Genomic DNA, 19,859 nt, shown 5'->3' on the forward strand with positions numbered 1-19,859 from the left:
TAAGAGAAATCACTGGTGCCTACCTACTCCTTCCTCCTAGAAATTTTGGGAGAACTCGGCTTGTACCTGTTGATAACTGTACTTGAACTACCAATTCATAGTCTTGAGTTCTGCACCTTATAAGCCAATTCTCTAAACCTATATGAAATGAATCTCTCCTAAATAGTCTTTTAAAACTGTTTCTAGTAAAGAGAGTATTCTTAAAACTGTCCAATGGTAGTTTTTTTCTTTTTGTTGAATAAGAATGGGTTGGTTATTTTCAGCATTTGAATTGCTTTTTGTGGAAATGCTATGGGTTTTAGCACTATTAGCATTATTAAATATAGTGTAATCAACTTGTACATCTGTACAAGATCCAATAACCGGATGGTGGTTTAGTCGCTAAGTTGTATCCTACTCTTTGCAACCCCATGGACTGTAGCCGACCAGGCTCCTCTGTCAATGGGATTTCCCAGGCAAGAATACTGGAATGGGTTGCTATTTCCTTCTGCAGGGGATCTTCCCAGACCAGGGATCGAACCTGGGTCTCCTGCATTGCAAGCAGATTCTTTACCACTGAGCCACCAGGGAGTTCATCAATAACCAGAAGTCTCTATTTGTCTATATCTATCGATATAATTTTTTAAGATTATAAACCTGTTCCATGGTTAACAAGATGATAAAATCATAGGAAGTGATGGCACCTTAAAAATGCTCCAGTCCAGTTCTTCTGTATTATGGTTGAGGAAACTGAGGTTCAGAGAAACTGGGATTTGCTGTGAGCATCTGCCCTCTGGGGGGTCTATTGTCTCCACTGACCATCATTTAAAATTTCAACAACATGGCATGACAAAGGCATTTGTGATGAATGGCTCCATATTTTCTACCAAGAGAAGTTTAGGTGAGGAAACTGGATCAACACGAGGGATTGGAGTTTAATTTTTCTTTACACTGTACAAGATTTTGAGAAAATATCAGTTGTGAATATCAAATAAAAGGGGTTAGGCTAAAAAATCCCCAAACACCCTTTTTTGGTGCAGCAATTATTTACTTTCATTATAAATTGTGTTTATTAAGAGCTATTCTTAGTTTATCTTACTCCCATCTCCCAAATTTATTTTATTGTTTTCCCAGTACAAAAGTAATACACATGCTCATTATAGGAAAATTAGACAAGCAAAAAAATTATATAGAACACTGATAATCCCACATCTTTTAGAGCCATCTACTTTCTAGTTTGTCTCATATATTTTTAGTATACAAATATATTATATAAATGAGATTACACTGTAAAGTGCTTTTTAAATTTAACTATAAGTTTTGAGAATCTTTCCATGCTTAGCAGTATATTTTTCTGCCCATTGGGGTTTTTGTTCATTTGCTTTTATGTTAGAAAAATACCTCCAAGGGAGCATTCTTATAGTCAGCAGATACTGATTAACCACCTGCTATGTGCTATGCCAGCCCAAGGAGGATACAATAGTGAACAGGACAGATATAGTCCTTATATCCTACAGGGGAACACAAGCAATACACAAGTACATACAAAATAATTGACAGTTTAAGATATATGAAGTCAATAAGAAGTGAGCTCCAGGAGAGTTGGAAGGCACCAGTTTTAGGGAGAGTGATCAGGAGAAGTCTCTGAAGACATGCATGACACAGACTGGAGGAGGAGGAGAAGTTTCCAGGTATAAACAGCATGTACAGTTGTGTGATGAGCATTCCAGGGTGAAGCACTTCACTGCCAAAGCCCTGAGTGGTGGGAAGAACTTAATTCATCAAATTCAGTCAGGGAAGGGACTTCTCTGGTGGTCCAGTGGCTAAGACACCATGCTCCCAAAGTAGGTGCCTGAGTTCCATCCCTGGTGCCCTGGTCAGGGAACTAGATCCCACATGTTGCAACTAAGTCCTGAATACTGAAACTAAGATCCTGCACAGCACCCCCCACCCCCGCCCCCGCCCCTGTTTTTTCAATCAGGGAAAAAGCACATGAACTGAAAAAACGATTTAAGGTGCCATTCCATGCATTCATTGTGTGGATTTTGACAAAATCATTTTGACTGTTTCAGCCTTGACAATACTGAGTGGATGGTAGGGAAGCCTCCTTCTAGGCTTAAGATGAGACAGAAGCTATGCCAGAACTTGGAAGTCAGTCCAGGACTCTTTCTACTGTTGATCACACATGTCACCTTGTTCAGATGGACTCAAATTTGAATCCCTAATCAGTGAAACAGAGCAGAAAGAGTGTGTAAGATGAAGTCTGGCCTGGGTCTGAATCTTAGCTACATACTAGTGTAAACATGGACAGATTATTTAGTCCTTTTAAATCTCAGCCTTCTCATGTGTAAAGCAGCAGTCGTGCTTCCTGCCTCCCGCAGCTCTTGTGGAGATGAAAGAAGATGAGGTGGGTGAGCGCTTAGCACAGGCCCTGGCACATAGCAAGCTCTCCAGAAATTCATACCAAATTCATCAGAGAATTCAGCTTTAGATTAAATGTGTGTGTGTGTTAGTTGCTCAAACGTGTCTGACTCTTTGTGACCCTATAGTCTGTAGCCCTCCAAGCTCCTCTGTCCATGGAATTCTCCAGACAAGAATACTGGAGTGGGTTGTCATTCCCTGCTTCAGAGGATCTTCCCAACCCAGGGATCGCACACGGGTTTCCTACATTGCAGGCAGATTCTTTACCATCTGAACCACCAGGAATCTCTTAAATAGACTTTCTATACATTTGTTTCTGAGGTTATTGAGGTTATAAGAAGAAAGTTAACACTTACATGAATACGTTTGGAAACACAGGGTATTTTATTTTGGTGGTATTTTAAAGCTGAAGGGTCATAATGTTTTAGAAGCTGAGCCCCTCCCTCACAGAGAGTTTGTAATTCCTGGTCTGTGTTTCTGTTTGGCTCAGAAGTATTCCTGTCCTACATTTGCAGCTTTGGTCATTTATAATTTTTTTCTCCTGAATCTAGTCTCTTTCTTCTGAACAGTATACCCTTCAGTTCAGTTCACACACTCAGTCATGTCCGACTCTTTGCGACCCCATGGACTGCAGCACGCCAGGCTTCCCTGTCCATCACCAACTCCCAGAGCCTACTCATAAACAGTGTACCCTTCAAGTTAAGGAAAAAAAAAAATGATAATGCCGGCCACATTTGAAAGAGCAGGAATGCTCATCAAATATGCTGCAGTGTCCTCAGGAACCTGGGGGCACTTTCCCCATGGAGGGCCTGGGATCACTGTGGTTACTGAGCACACACGTGCAGCGGGAAAGCTTCACAGGCAACATAACATTGTGCGTTCATGTTCGTGTCGTTTGCTGCCTTTTGGAAAGCATAAGCACTTTTCTTTTTGAAAGTGAGCATGCGTATATAATGGGGTTTCCCAGGTGGCACAGTAGTAAAGAATCTACCTGCCAATACAGGAGACACAGGAGACTCTCTGGATTGGGAATATCCCTTGGAGTAGAAAATGGCAACTCACTCCAGTATTCTTGTCTGGAAAATTCCACGGACAGAGAGGCCTGGCAGGCTACAGTCCATGGGGTTGCAAAGAGTTAGATGCGACTGAGCATGCAGGCATATATAGTACATTTGTTTGTTGGTCTTTCTTGTCTTTTTTGTTTGGTTTGGTTTTTAATCAGACATTAATCAATGAGTCTTCTCCTTGGGGAAGAAAAATCATCTTCCACCCTTTAAAAATCAATTTAGTCATAGGAAATATAAAATAACTAACCCCCATTCATAGGCAATAACTCTGCCTTGAACTAATAATATAGACAAAGGGGATTTTCCTTTTCTGGTGCTGAATACTTCAGTAACTCCTTACACTTCTTTCCTCATTCACCCAAAGCACTTCTGCTTTACTTATTTATTTTTAAAATTTTTGTTGGAGTATAGTTGTTTACAGTATTGAGTTAGTTTCTGCTGTACAGCTAAGTGAATCAGTTATACATATATACATATCCACTCTTTTATTTTTATTTTTTGGCTGTTCCACGGGGCATATGGGATCTTAGTTCCCCAATCAGGAATTGAATCAGTGACCCCTGCAATGGAAGCATGGAGTCTTAACCACTGGACCATCAGGGAAGGCTCTGTGCACTCTTTTTTAGATTATATTCCCATATAGGAATTATATGGGAATATAATTCTACTCAATTTCTACTCAATACTCAATTTCTACTCAATACTCATTTCTACCCAATACTCATTATAGAGTATTGAGTAGAGTTCCCTGTGCTCTACAGTATGTCCTTATTAGTTATCTATTTTACATGTAGTATGTATATATGACTTCTCTGGTGGCTCAGATGGTAAAGCATCTGCCTACAATGAGAGAGACCCGGGTTCGATCTCTGGGTCGGGAAGATCCTCTGGAGAAGGAAATGGCAACCCAGTACTCTTGCCTGGAGAATCCCATGGATGGAGGAGCCTGGTGGGCTACAGTCCATGGGGTCGCAAAGAGTCAGACGTGACTGAGCGACATCGTTTTCACTGTCTTTTCATTTTCAGTGTATATATGTCAATCCCAATTTCCGAGTTTATCCCTCTCCATTTCCCCCCTGGGCTTCCAGGTGGCACACTGGTAAAGAATCCACCCACCATTGCAGAAGACTCAGATACTCAGATTTGATCCCTGGGTCAGGAAGATCCCCTGGAGAAGGAAATGGCAACCTGCTCCAGTATTCTTCCTTGGAAAATTCCCTGGACAGAGGAGCCTGGTGGGCTATAATCCATGGAGTCTCAAAGAATCGGACATGACTGAGCACACACATACACACACACCTGTCATAAATTTGTTTTCTATATCTGAAAGCACCTCTGCTTTGATTTAGGGAGGGGAAGAACTAATATTTAAAGGACATTTGTAGTTTTTGTTGACCCCAGCTAATCAAAGAATCATGTGGACTAGCCCATACTTCCTTTCTTCACAAACACACACACACACACACACACACACACACGGAGAACATGAAAGATATAAAACATCAACATTTTGAGAGGAAGATGAAGAATCTAGACAAAAAGGGGGTTGAAATGGACAGCGAGGAGGAGACAGAGAGGTCTCACTATTTCTCAGTGTGGAAGACAGAGGGTGTTAAGAAAGACAGCATGGTGAGAGAGAATCATGGCAAATGACGAGAAAATGCAGAGACAGAAGAGAGTGGGAAAGAAGGAAAAACGAAACACAGGGAAAGCAAATTAGGCAAGTACTTGATTTGATTTTGAGTCACTGATATAGCTTTCACCAGCTGTTCCCGTGTTTGGGGGAGTCTCCTAGCTTCAGTGCAGGATACCCACAGTCCCAAAATGCTGCTTGTGTTTTTAACTTCTGTACTTATTTCTCCGATTGCTCTAAACTTCAGTTTTAAACAGTTTCATAAGTAGAAATTATCTGCAAAATGTGTCATCATTAGTATAGTAATATTTTGATCTGGTCCCTTGAGCTCAAGGTTTTTTGTTCTTTCAAGCTAGAGTTCAGATTTTTTAACCTGGAATCTAAGGACTTACCTGATTGATCTCTGCTCACCTCCCTTGTTACCTTAGCAAATGTCAGCTACTTTGGCAAGCTGCTTTTTCTCCAGCCAACTTTGTGCCATTCCCTCCTTTCAGGAATCGGCTTCCTTTCCCCCTCCTCCTTTGGGGTCTTGTCCCAAACTCGTGTCTTCCATGATTTCTGATCATTCCAGCCTATAGCAATCTTTTTCTCCACTGAGATCTTGTAACATTCATGATTTGTAGCATTAATCTGGTGCTTAACCACATATGACATCATCTTGCTAGTGCTAACTGAATTGTAGCTCCCTAAAGACAAGGTTTTGGAGGAGGAAATGGCAACCCACTCCAGTGTTCTTGCCCAGAGAATCCCAGGGACGGGGAAGCCTGGTGGGCTGCCGTCTATGGGGTTGCACAGAGTTGGACACGACTGAAGCAACTTAGCAGCAGCAGCAAAGACAAGGTTAGGTCTTATTTATTTTATGAGATAACACCCAGAAAAGTTTTCTGTCAGACGATCAGAATCCACTGGGGGGTACCTTGGCCACATTTATCAATGATCCTAGTCTCAGTTTGTTCATCTGTAAAATGGAAATAATAATAATTCCCCTACGAGGGTGAGATTTAAGTGAGATTGAAACAAATTGCAGAGTGTTAACACATAAAATGGCATCCGGTCCCACCACTTCATGGGAAATAGATGAGGAAACAGCGGAAACAGTGTCAGACTTTATTTTTCTGGGCTCCAAAATCACTACAGATGGTGACTGCAGCCATGAAATTAAAATACGCTTACTCTTTGGAAGGAAAGTTATGACCAATCTAGATAGCATATTCAAAAGCAGAGACATTACTTTGCCAACAAAGGTCCGTCTAGTCAAGGCTATGGTTTTTTCTGTGGTCATGTATGGATGTGAGAGTTGGACTGTGAAGAAGGCTGAACGCCAAAAAATTGATGCTTTTTAACTGTGGTGTCGGAGAAGACTCTTGAGAGTCCCTTGGACTGCAAGGAGATCCAACCAGTCCATTCTGAAGGAGATCAGTCCTGGGTGTTCATTGGAAGGAATGATGCTAAAGCTGAAACTCCAGTACTTTGGCCACCTCATGCAAAGAGTTGACTCATTGGAAAAGACTCTGATGCTGGGAGGGATTGGGGGCAGGAGGAGAAGGGGATGACAGAGGATGAGATGGGTGGATGGCATTGCTGACTCAATGGACATGAGTCTGAGTGAACTCCGGGAGTTGGTGATGGACAGGGAGGCCTGGCGTGCTGCGATTCATGGGGTTGCAAAGAGTTGGACACGACTGAGTGACTGATCTGATCTGATCTGAACACATAAAATTGGTTCTAAAGTACTAATTTTTATGATAATAATAGTTTCTATTAATGTTATTAATGTAACAATTGATTAAGAGTTTATTGCCATCATTACTGTGATAATCCCTGTCATTTGATCAGAGAAAACACATAATTAAAAAGCCGCCTTTTTTTTTAAATTCTAGAGTTTGATTTCTTTGTCCTTCCTTTAGATTTCAGATGCCTTCACTAGATGGTCAGTTGGTGGTCATTCAACAGGCTTTGGCAAGGTCCATTTTATATGCTGGTGGTGCTTATACCAAACCACCTGTCAGAAATTTTAGCAAAAATTGTGATCCAATATACCCACTGTATTGATAAGCACTCTTTGTTAAAATAGAAAAATAACTTAATCTAGCTATGTAATAGATTACCTAATTGATAATCTCTAGCCTCATGTATTTGAGACATGTACAGGTAACTTCATCTTCAGGTACAGCTAGATCAAGGATGAAATGATGCTATCGAGGCTTATTCTCGCTCTGCTCTCCTGTAGTTGGCCTCATATCTTTTCATTGTGGATAAGCTTTCTCCATTCAGTTAGAGAATATATCTTCTGGCAGCTCCAAGTTTACCACTTCAGCTTCATCAAAGTTATGTAACTCTCACTAAGTAGCTTGGACATCCTGGACTAATACAATGCTCTCATTGGTCATGCTTGAGTCATATGCCTATTTATGTATTTTGTGGGCTGGCTGTACAGGAACCACAGGATCTACAGGATCAAGAATAAGGAAGTGGTGATATTTCAAAGGAAAATCTACCAGTTGAAGGAGGAATGGATACCTGCTGCTACTGCTAAGTCGCCTCAGTCATGTCTGACTCTGTGCAAACCCATATACAGCAGTCCACCAGGCTCCCCTATCCCTGGGATTCTCCAGGCAAGAACAGTGGAGTGTGTTGCCATTTCCTTCTCCAATGCATGAAAGTGAAAGTGAAGTCGCTCAGTCGTGTCTGACTCTTAGCGACCCCATGGACTGCAGCCTTCCAGGCTCCTCCATCCATGGGATTTTCCAGGCAAGAGTACTGGAGTGGGGTGCCATTGCCTTCTCCGGAATGGATACCTATCAGGCCTCAACTTCAGGTATTCATCACAATCACCTGTTACACCTGTAGTCATTTATATTTCTACTCAGTGGCAACTACTCTTCACTCTTTGGAATATGGGAAGAGCCTCATTCAGAGTTCTTGGCATAACAAGGTTCTGGTTAACATCTAGCATTTTATTAATGAGACAAGGAACAAAAAAAGACCTTTTCCTGCGTCTCTATTTCTCACCCTACCTCTTCACGGAGGCCAAGTGGGAAGAAATCCAGAGATTATTATGCAGAGGGTAGAAGAGAAGATGAACCTGACACGGGCCATCTGGGCTCTGCTTTCCTCCATAGACTGCTGAGCCTGTTTCTTCCCATCTCTATTCTGAGAAAGCAAGAGTTTTATGGTTTCCATGGCAACCATCAACCTGGTCCATTTAACCAGCAGAACTTTCATTTCCCAGGTCAGGGACAACTGGGTCCTTTTCGCACATTCTCATACACAGTCAGGGCCGTTGCCACAGCTACATCATAGGGTTTCCTCCTCAGCTGAATTATGGTCAGATTTTACCACCGTTACCCCTGCCTTGAAGCTTCCCTGACCTGGATTTCATATCATTTCCTCCTGCCAAAGAAACGGTTGTTCCGGGTGGGGCTCTCTTTCCTTCAGCATCTGTGAATGCAGGCAAACATATCAGAGTCCCTTAGTGTGCTGAGAGAGGATCTTCATTGCTGACAACATGTGCATTTTGTTCATTACTTTCTTACAGAACTTTTATGTTCTGATCCTCTTTTCTAATCATATCATTTTCCAGAGAATTGGAAAATCAGGTAATCTCCTTTCTCTCATCAATGAAAAATACACTCTATAATATTGGTTCTTTGTACTTACAAAAAAAACATTAAATGCACTATTTGTTGTGGGTCTTTGTTGCCCAAACCTCACATCTGGTATTCTGTTCCATTTGCCATGGAAATGGGAAGTACTCTGTGTAGCTATGGAAATGGTGATCTACTGTTTTCAGCTGTATTAACAGCCCATTCTGATATGAGTAACTGTAACAAGCCTGTAGCTCTTCCCTAGTGGCTTGGTGGTAAAGAACTTGCCTTCCAATGCAGGGGACATGGGTTTGATCCCTGGGTTGGGAAGAACCCCTGGAGAAGGAAATGGCAACCCACTCCAGTATTCTTATATTCTCCAGTATTCTTGCCTGGGAAATTCCCTTGATAGAGGAGCCTGACCCCATTCCATGGGGGTCACAAAAGAGTCGGATATGACCTGTGACTAAACAACAAAAACAAGCCAGTAGTTTTCTAAATCAGTGGTCAAAGCTAAACCATCTTCCACTCGTTGTTTTATATAAAAAGAAGATTGCTCCTTGGAAGAAAAGCTATTACCAGCCTAGACAGCATATTAAAAAGCAGAGACATTACTTTGCTGACAAAGGTCCATCTAATCAAAGCTATGGTTTTTCCAGTAGTCAAGTATGGATATGAGAGTTGGACCATAAAGAAGGCTGAGCACCGAAGAATTGATGCTTTTGAACTGTGGTGTTGGAGAAGACTCCTGAGAGTCCCTTGGACTGCAAGGAGATCAAATCAGTCAAAGGAATGGTTTAGATCAAACCTAAAGGAAATCAGTCCTGAATATTCATTGGAAGGACTGATGCTGAAGCTGAAGCTCCAATACTTTGGCTACCTGATGTGAAGAACTGACTCATTTGAAAAGACCCTGATGCTGGGAAAGATTGAAGGCAGGAGGAGAAGGGGATGACAGAGGATGAGATGGTTGGATGGCATCACCGACTCGATGGACATGACTTTGAGCGAGTGCTGGAAGTTAGGGATAGACAGGGAAGCCTGGCGTGCTGCAGTCCATGGAGTCACAAGTCAGACATGACTGAACAACTGAACTGAATTGAACTGATTAATAGGTATGACCTGTGTTTATCCTGGAACTCCCACTCAGCAAAGGGAGAGGATCTTTGCCATTTCCTGCATTACCTTCTGTAGGAACATGACTTGCACTGGCCCTACCTAAAGCAAGTGCCCAATAATTGCCGACCAAGATGCTGGCAGTTTGGCTCTCCACTTGGTGCCTTCGTTTCTCTATAAATAGCATATGTGTCATATGACATGTCTTCCTCCTTTCTTTGGAGAAAAATGGTGAAGACAGTTCATAGTATGGTTTGAATCTTATTCTTATTTTATTAATTTAAAGAGTACAACTAAGTAGGTTTTAGTATATTCACAAAGTTGTATTACATCAAATTCCAGGAAATTTTCATCTCTCTCAAAAGAAACTGTACCCACTATTATGCACTATCTGTCATTCCCCATTTCCCATCCTTCCTAGCCTCTGGAAATCACCATTTTACTTCCTTTCTCTATGGATATGTCTATTCTGGACATTTTGTAGACATGGAATCACATAATATGTAGATTTTTGTGTATGACTCCTTTCACTTACCATGTTTTCAAGGTTCATCCATGTATTCAGTTCAGTTCAGTTCAGTAGCTCAGTCGTGTCCAACTCTGCAACCCCATGAATTGCAGCACGCCAGGCCTCCCTGTCCATCACCAACTCCCGGAGTTCACTCAGACTCACGTCCATTGAGTCGGTGATGCCATCCAGCCATCTCATCCTCTGTCGTCCCCTTCTCCTCCTGCCCCCAATCCCTCCCAGCATCAGAGTCTTTTCCAATGAGTCAACTCTTCGCATGAGGTGGCCAAAGTACTGGAGTTTCCATGTATCAATACTTCATTCTCTTTTATAGCTGAATAATACTCCACTATATGGATATACTACATTTAGTTTACCCATTCATCAGTTGATGGATATTTGAATTGTTTCCATGGTTCAGCTATTATGAATAATGCTTCTATGAACTCCTGTGTACAATTTTTGTGTGGACAGACATTTTCAGTTCTCCTGGGTATATACCCAGGAGTGGTATTGCTAGGTCATACAGTAGCTCCATGTTTAACTTTTTGAGGAACTGCAAAATTATTTCCTATTACATTATCAAATATTTAAAAAATTATAGCTATACATTTGAGTTTAGTGCACTTTATTGAATGCATGTTAAACTCCATTTGACAAAATTCTATGCAATGATGTTAGTTTAGAAAGAAAGGCACTTTCAGGCTTTGCTAGTGATGATTTGTTGCAAATTATCTAGAAAGTAATATGGCTAGTTATCAAGAGCATTAATAATGTTCAAATACTTTATCCTAAGATTTCCACCTGTAAAATATGATGAAAGTTTACACACAAAGACACACCTTATATGAATGAAAACCTGGAGCACAGAAATGCACAATAGACTAATGCTTACAAGTATTATGATAAATCTGCTTGGTATGATTTTTAAGAATCTGTCAAATATTAGTTTACCAAGTTTTTAGATGATGGAACATGTTTTGAGAATAAACAACATACAAAGTTATAATTCTGGAAGAAACACAATTTTATATTAAAATACATAGGAAAAGAAAATAAATGATTATGGCAGAGTAATTATTGCTGTTGTACTGATGTTGAAGTTATGGGTCATTAGGGTTTTTTTAACTTCTTTATAATTTTTAGTACACTCCATTAGTTTAATAATCTATAATAAAACCAATAAGTAAACAAAAAATTAACACCCAGTTTCTAGAATCCTCTATTTCCTGTTACCTTTTCTGTTAGACTCTGAAGCATCTTCCAAGGTGCAAGTCAAAGGTCACCTCATCTGTGGAAATCTTCCTAGAACCTTGGGAAGAGTTAGTCACTCTCTCCTTTGTGTCTGTCAACTCCTTGCATGGAGCTTTCCCCTTCAGATATCACAGTGACTCGACTGTTTGTTGCTCCCACTAGACTGAGGATAAGGAGCCATGTTTTGTCATCTTGTCTCTGTGGTATCCAGGACAGCGTCTGGTACCAAATAGATACTTAATTCATCATTATTATGGATGTTAACTGGCTTAGTTCACTATCCCCTCATTCTCATGCTTGAGATACACATCCCAGGTGATAGGCCCAAGAAACCAAAGAGCTAGAAGCCATGAGGGCAAAGATATTTCTCAGCTCCATCAAGGATTGACTTGATGTTTTCCTGCTCGTGGTCACATGATCCAAGGTGCGTGTCATTTCTGTCCCTGGCAGAAGAAATACCATTTTCTGAAACAGAATGAATAATTTGTGGCTGATTTCTGCTACAGCTGAACTCTGGTCTTTTCTATAGTGAATGGATTAGACTGCCCTAAGTAAAATTAGTCAAAAACTTTTAGGTGAAAACATCATCATGTCTTAGGTCTCCTCTCTGGCAATCTTAAGATCTAGTCCTGAGAGTAGCCTTTTCGGATTCAGGTCTGTAAAGTAGATGGGCCTAGATTTTCTTACTCCATGAATACCCAGTAAGAAACTTTCTCACATGTGTTATGCTAATGAGTTAGTTACAAAATGCATTAGCTATGTGGCAAAATGAGATCCGAAGTTAGATGATATTCAAGGCTGTTTTTTCTCCTAAAAGTGAAAACCAGGTAAAAAAAATGAGATAAAATATACACAATACTGAATGACAGGAGACCAAAGTGAATGATCTTATATCCAAAGAGGTGAGCTCTCATTCTATGCCTGTGTACAACCCAATGACAGTGGATTCTCTTTTCCCTTTGTGAAGGTTAATTTCGTACGTCAGCTTGGCTAGGTCATAGTATTCAGATACTTGGTTAAACATTATTCTAGAAGCTTCTGTGAAGGTGTTTTTTTAGTGAGATTAACACTTAAATCTTTATGTGGTGTATACACACACACACACAATGGAATACTACTCAGCCATAGAAAAGGATGAAATTTTGCTATTTGCTGCAACACAGATGGACTTGGAGAGCATTATGTTAAGTGATATAAGACAAAGACAAATGCTGTATGATATCATTTATATGTGGAATCTAAAAAATGCAGCAAACCAGTGAATATAACAAAAAAGAAGCAGACTCACAGATTTAGAGAATAAACTGGTAGTTGCCAGTGGGGAGAGGCAATATAGGGGTAGAGGATTAAAAGGTATAAACTATTAAGTATAAAATAAGCTGCAAGGATATATTGTACAATACAGGGAACACAGCAAATATTTTATAATGAGTATAAATGGAAATGTTGAATTTCAAGCCAGCTTTTTTTACTCTCCTCTTTTACCCTCATCAAGAGGCTCTTTAGTTCCTTTTCACTTTCTTCCATTAGAGTGGTATCATCTACATAGAAAATTCTGAAAGAGATGGGGATATCAGACCACCTTACCTGTCTCCTGAGAAACCTGTATGCAGGTCAAGACTCAACAGAACTGGACTTGGAACAACTGACTGGTTCCAAACTGAGAAAGTAATACGTCCAGTCTGTATACTGTCACCCTGCTTACTTAACTTATGTGTAGAGAACATCATATGAAATGCTGGGCTGGATGAATCACAAGCTGGAATCAAGATTGCTGGGAGAAATAGCAACAACCTCAGATATAACCTGTAACATATATATGTTATGTTAATTGAAGTATACCTTCAATTAAAAAAATTAAGGAAAGTATTAAAGAAATGTAAATCTTTAATAACCTTCCACAGATTACCTTCCACAGCATAGGTGGCTCTCATCTAATCAGATGAAGGCCTTAATAGGAAAATACTGATGTTCCCAAGAAAGAAGGAATTCTGCCTGCAGACTGCTTTTAGACTCAAATTGCAATTCCTCCCTGAGTCTCCAGTCTGCCAGCCTACCCTGAAGATTTTGGACTTGCCAGGCCTCCAAATCATGTGAGCTGATTTCTTAAAATAAATCTCTATATATACACACATGCTGTTCTGTCTGTTTCTCTGGATAGCCCTGTCTATTACACCTTACTACAGCTGAATTGTTAGTCAAGTGAAACCCCTACTATTGTGGTGTCCTACTCTTGGGAAATAAATTTAATAAAGTTGTGTAAAATTTAAAGCTGTGGATGAAAGGAGAGTACAATCCTTAATTATTAATAAGGACATTAACCTCTTCAAGAATGCGAAGCTCTTTTCCCGAGGATCCCGGATTCCTTTAGTAGAGAATACTATTTGGAAGCCAAGACCTGGTGCTGGGTGTGGTCATTTCCATTGGTATGAATGGAATTCATACCAATTGCTACACCCAAGCCCTTTCAGGGAAGAGAATTAGGAAATTTATATATAAACATATGTTTACAATTATGTTTGTTTATCTATCTATATATATTGAAGACCATGTGTTCACATTAATATCTCCAATTCTAATCCAACAAAACAGTATTTATTCTAATTTTCTCCCTTTCCATGTTTGTAGCTCCCTTCTCTGAGAGTGAGAAACTTGACTCCCATTATCCCTAATGTAAATACTTATTTGATCAAGTCTCCTCACCCTGTTCAGGCTCTCACACCCTGCTTTGGGCTACAGCAGCTGCTCTTTACACCTTTGTCAAATGCCTACCTTTCTTGGCCCCTTATGATGGCTTTTGAACTGAACTGTTCAGAAAAGAAAGGGAAGGTAGATAGATGGTGGGAAGCTGCTATATTGCTTAGGGAGCTCAGCTCAGTGTTCTGTGGTGACCTAGAGGGGTGGGATGAGGGCATGGGAGGGAGGTCCAAGAGGAAGGGGGTATATGTATACGTACAGCTGATTCATTCTGTGGTATAGCAGAAACTAGCACAACATTGTAAAGCAATTATACTCCAGTAAAAAATAATAAATGTGGGAAAAAAGGAAGAGAAATGAAAGAGGAAGTGAAAAATAGTAGCCAATTTTTGTTCAAAGTGCATCATGGGCAAGGGATTATGCTAGGTGCTGTTTGGGATACAAACAATAATATTAATAAAATGCATCATAGCTTATAGATTTAGCAGTCAGCTGGACTAGGTTATACTCCAATATCAAGCAGCTCCTATGTCTCAGAGGCTTAAGACCACAAAGGTCTATTTCTCACTCACATTTTGTGTCCTTCATGTCTCTGTTCTATTTTGTCTCTATTCCAGGACGAGGCTAAAGGAGCAAACCATTCCTGAGATGTGCTAATCTGGAGATGGTCTTGCAGTAGAGGAAATAGCAAGATGTTTGGAACCACATGATGGGTCTTAAAGTTTCTGATTGGAAGTGGTCTTTGTCATTTCTGCTCACATTTCACTGACCAATGCAAGTTATAAGACCAGACTTGGCATTATTGAGGCAAAGAGGTACAAACCTTCTACAGAGAGAGGAAGTGAATATTTGAAAAATATAATGCAATAAACCACATGGATCTGTGGATCTATACCCTTAACTAGCAGGCACAATAAAATACAGGAAAATGCCTACTCCATTTGACCCCGTTTTGCATTAAGATGGGTTGGAAAAAGATAAACTGAAAAGTATAGCCCTTATGTGATCAAGATATTTTGTGGTCTTGAAGAAAAAACAATTTCAGGTGAAAGTGAGAAATAGATAAAACTGGCAATAAAGATTCTTGCCTGGGTAGGATAAACAGAGGACCTAAGAAAAGCAGCACGTTCTTCAAGATCTGGAGAAGAAACATAATACATAACATTCCTGAGGAGGTTGATGTTCAGGTTAATAATCTAGGTTTGCACTCTCCTCTCACCCACAGCCCTAAGGGGTTCTGCGGAGCTTTATCAGATTCATTTCCCAGCAGGGGAGTTCCAGAGGAGTGTTTCTTGCACTAACAATTTGTTCATAACAGGGGAAGAAAGAACCCACTATCACTGGACTGGATGTCTGGGTACAATAAAAATTATATTTCAGAGTTTCCCCATTTAATGTTTGAAAAATGGTATTTCAGTGTAGTTTTAATTCCAATTTCACTTATTATGAGTAAGAATGAGTGTCTCTTATGTTTTATGCCTCTACTTCCATTTCAGGCCTTCTCTGGTGGCTCAGATGGTAAAGAATCCACATGCAATGCAGGAGGCCAGGGTTTGATCCCTGGGTGGTAGAAGACCCCTGGAGAAGGAAATGGCAACCCACTCCAGTATTCTTGCCTAGAGAATCCCATGGACAGAGGAGCCTGGTAGGTTATAGTCCATGGGGTTGCAAAAGAGTCAGATACGACTAAGTGACTAGCACACACACACTTCCATTTCAGTGGGTGTTATTTTATTCATTTGTTGTTGGTGTTCAGTCACTCAGTCATGTCTGACTCTTTGTGACCCCCATGGATTGCAGTATGCCAGGCTTCCCTGTCCTTCACTATCTCCCAGAGTTTGCTCAAACTCATGTCCATATGACTATTTTTTCTGCTGGGCTTTGAGTCTTTTTCTAACTTATTTCTAAGAAAGGTTGAGAAGGATTTTTTGATCTGGGCTGCAATGAGGAATTCTGCCAGAACTGAGCCAGGAAGGGATGGGACACAGTCCTTGGGATGTATTACCCAGTCTGTGGGGAAGACGTGTTGATTGCAAGCGGGAAGCCTCAGCTGTTTCCAATATTTGGGAACCAGCACCTCGTTCCAGGGTGGGGCTTAGGGCTCGTGTGGCCTGGAAGAAGTGCAGTCCCACCCTGGGCAATGAGAAGTTCTGCCAGGTTTCCTAGGAGTCGACTCTGAGATGGCTGCTCCTTTTCAAGCAGTTTTTTCGAGTCCTTTCTGGAGAAGATGAGTGAAAGAACCAGGACAGGTGAAAGGAGGAAAACTAAGCAGGAATGTGGTCTCTGTGGGAGAAGAGGGCAAGCTCTGGAGGAGGAGTCACACCCCAAAGCTGGCCGTCCCCCCACAGCAGAGACTTACTCTGTCCTCTCCATGTAGGTAAGTCCTTGGCAAGGGGAAAACATGTAATATGGTACAATGAGATTGACAGTAAAACATGTATTTGGCCAAACAAAACATTATACATTATTGGAAATGAAGTATCACCTTGTTGCACTGAAATCGTAATTTATGAGTGCATGTGAAAGTAAATTCAGATTTCAAATCCACCTGGTAGGCAGGTTTGGCCTATATGTTTTATCAGCAGCACTAGAAGTATATACTGTTAAATGTGTTTGAGATTTTACCTTGAAGGATACGTGCAAACAAATATAGCTCTATATACATGAGCCTGGCTTCTGGTGCCATTGTGCAATTACAGAAAAATATACACGTTAAATTTCTGTATCTAAGTAAAAAATATTGCCAAGGTTTGTATAAATCTTACTACCCAACCTTCACTCCAAGACCTGAAAGTGAAATAAATTCAGAATTTCATTTAAAAAAAAAAAAAGTGGGGAGGGCGCAGCTTCCAGGTCAAAATGGTTTGGGTGTGGCAGAGGACAGAGCGCAGGAGAAGGGCACAGCTGTGGGTCATTAGCCATCCCCACTCAACCTCCACTGGCAGCAGCTGAGAGCTGCTGCAGTCGCCCCTAAAGGGCATCTGGGCGGGGCCCCAACAGCTTCCCTTCACATAGTGTAGGATCTGGAGTTCCCCCTAGAATCCTGCATTATCTCCCAGTGTGCAGGTCCAAGTGAGCACTTGAATGTCCCCTAAAAATGTTCTCAAATAGCAAGTGAGAGGGCGTTCAACAAAACCTAATGGCTACAGCCCAGAAACAAACCTGGGAAACTCACGAATCATGAGTTAGATGATTGTCAGTTAGACTTGTAGTTCCATTGTCTAGGATAATCATTTGTTATCTCGAGCCAGATACTCTGCTGGGACCCAAGTGTTAGCTGATGAACGTTTTGATTATTGAGTCCCAGCTGTGAATTGCCAGCAGCTTGACTCTTCAAATATATCACACTGTTACAGGCGGTAATGGCTCCAATGATGGTGGCAGAGTGTAGCCCAAGCAAATATTTGTAATTGACAATGAATGTGTGAGCAGGATGCTAATGAGTGGATGTGCTGATTATTTTTCCCTGTCACAAACATTAGCTCTTGTTGGGTTTAACTGTCAATCAGATGCTACAGATTAGAAATGACAGAATGCTGGCCAAGATCCACGGTGGGGAAGAACATAAGAAAATTTGCAAATTGTATAATGTTTGATAAGTCTATTGCTGAATATGAATTGCTTGTGGATGTTAGCAGGAGGTCGTGGCTTAATTATAGACCTGAATGCAAAGCATTTAGATTTATAAGCACAGCGAGATTTCTGAAGGCTTTCTTTTAGAACAGGAAGCCAAGCTGATGACATTTTGTTGGATTCAGGTGGATGCCTTGAACTAAACAGTGAACTTTCAGATTAGATGTATCCACAAAACACGTTTTGTTCTCTTCAGTTTCCTTTCTTGTATAAACATCAGCATTCAGTTTTTTATTATAACGTTTGATGTCCTTTATGTATACTTGCATATCTTTGGTGGATTTGTTGGTAACATTGTGTATTCTTGGTGGTCTTAGCATGTGGTGTTATCATTCATGACAGTGACCACTATTTCCAGCAGAGTTTGTATTCGTGGGCTTAGCTTGTGATGCTTTTTGTGTTTGAACGTAAAAGCTGCTGCGTCTGTTTTGCCTTCAGTGTCATGTGTTAGCTCTTAGTGATGGGGCCCTGAATGACCAGGTGTGGGGTGTGCCACCCAGGCAGGAGTGTCCCTTATAACTATGACATGACACACAGACCCTGAGCTTAACCTGTTCCTTGAGGGTGACTTGGTGGGCCTTTGGTCCTCCAGCGACCCTCCCGACCTGCTTATTTGATGGGTTGTCTCTTTGTACATCAGTGGGTCACGAAGGGGCCACTGAATGTCAGAAGCAGGTCTGGTGACATAGGGGGGCTTGAAAGGAGTGACACTCCGTGGACTCTCTCCTTTGTGAATCTGCCAGGTCCCCTTTGGAACCTTCTTCATCTCAGCAGCAGGACTTACCTTTAAGGCATTTTAAAAAGCTCGCTTATCAAGAGTGAGAAGAAGGCAAATGGAACCAGCAGCTGTGTTCACGGATGGGGTAAAGTGGGCTTTTGATCACAGCTTTGCCCAGAAGAATAGCTGCACAGGAATGTGTGTACCTTATTGTTTTCAAACTCAGACACAGCTGTGCAGCCTTGCTTTAAGATGGAGCGCGCTGCCTTCTCCTTCAGTCACTCTGTGTGTTCCTCCAGAAACTTAGAACAGTAGTGGCAGGCGACAGCTCACATCGTGGCAGCTCAAGGGCTCCTTTACTGAGAACATACTCTGCGCCGGGCACTGTGGCAAGGAAAATACTTATCCAATCCTTCTAGCCATTCAGTGTTGCACTAAAGGTACTAGGAGTATGCGATGTTCAGTTCAGTTCAGTTCAGTTGCTCAGTTGTGTCTGACTCTTTGCGACCTCATGAATCGCAGCACGCCAGGCCTCCCTGTCCATCACCAACTCCCGGAGTTCACTCAAACCCACGTCCATCGAGTCGGTGATGCCATCCAGCCATCTCATCCTCTGTCGTCCCCTTCTCCTGCCCCCAATCCCTCCCAGCATCAGAGTCTTTTCCAATGAGTCAACTCTTCACATGAGGTGGCCAAAGTACTGGAGTTTCAGCTTTAGCATCATTCCTTCCAAAGAACACTCAGGGCTAATCTCCTTTAGAATGGACTGGTTAGATCTCCTTGCAGTCCAAGGGACTCTCAGGAGTCTTCTCCAACACCACAGTTCAAAAGCATCAATTCTTCAGCGCTGAGTCTTCTTCACAGTCCAACTCTCACATCCATACATGACCACTGGAAAAACCATAGCCTTGACTAGACGGACCTTTGTTGGCAAAGTAATGTCTCTGCTTTTGAATATGCTATCTAGGTTGGTCATAACTTTCCTTCCAAGGAGTAAGCATCTTTTAATTTCATGGCTGCAGTCACCATCTGCAGTGATTTTGGAGCCCAGAAAAATAAAGTCTGACACTGTTTCCACTGTTTCTCCATGTATTTCCCATGAAGTGATGGGACTGGATGCCATGACCTTAGTTTTCTGAATGTTGAGCTTTAAGCCAACTTTTTCACTCTCCTCTTTCACTCTCATCAAGAGGCTTTTTACTTCCTCTTCACTTTCTGCCATAAGGGTGGTGTCATCTGCATATCT

The 19,859-nt window shown here is 41.3% G+C and overlaps 1 non-coding gene across 1 annotated transcript; it reads right to left on the reverse strand.

Moving 5' to 3' along the window:
* Positions 1–499: 499 nt before the first annotated feature.
* Positions 500–570, reverse strand: TRNAC-GCA. Its single transcript has one exon. It is a non-coding gene; the product is annotated as a tRNA-Cys (tRNA).
* Between the last annotated feature and the right edge of the window lie 19,289 nt (positions 571–19,859).

This window comes from Bison bison, unplaced genomic scaffold (assembly GCF_000754665.1).
Source record: "Bison bison bison isolate TAMUID 2011002044 unplaced genomic scaffold, Bison_UMD1.0 scf7180017864263, whole genome shotgun sequence".
In the NCBI taxonomy this organism is placed as follows: domain Eukaryota; kingdom Metazoa; phylum Chordata; class Mammalia; order Artiodactyla; family Bovidae; genus Bison; species Bison bison.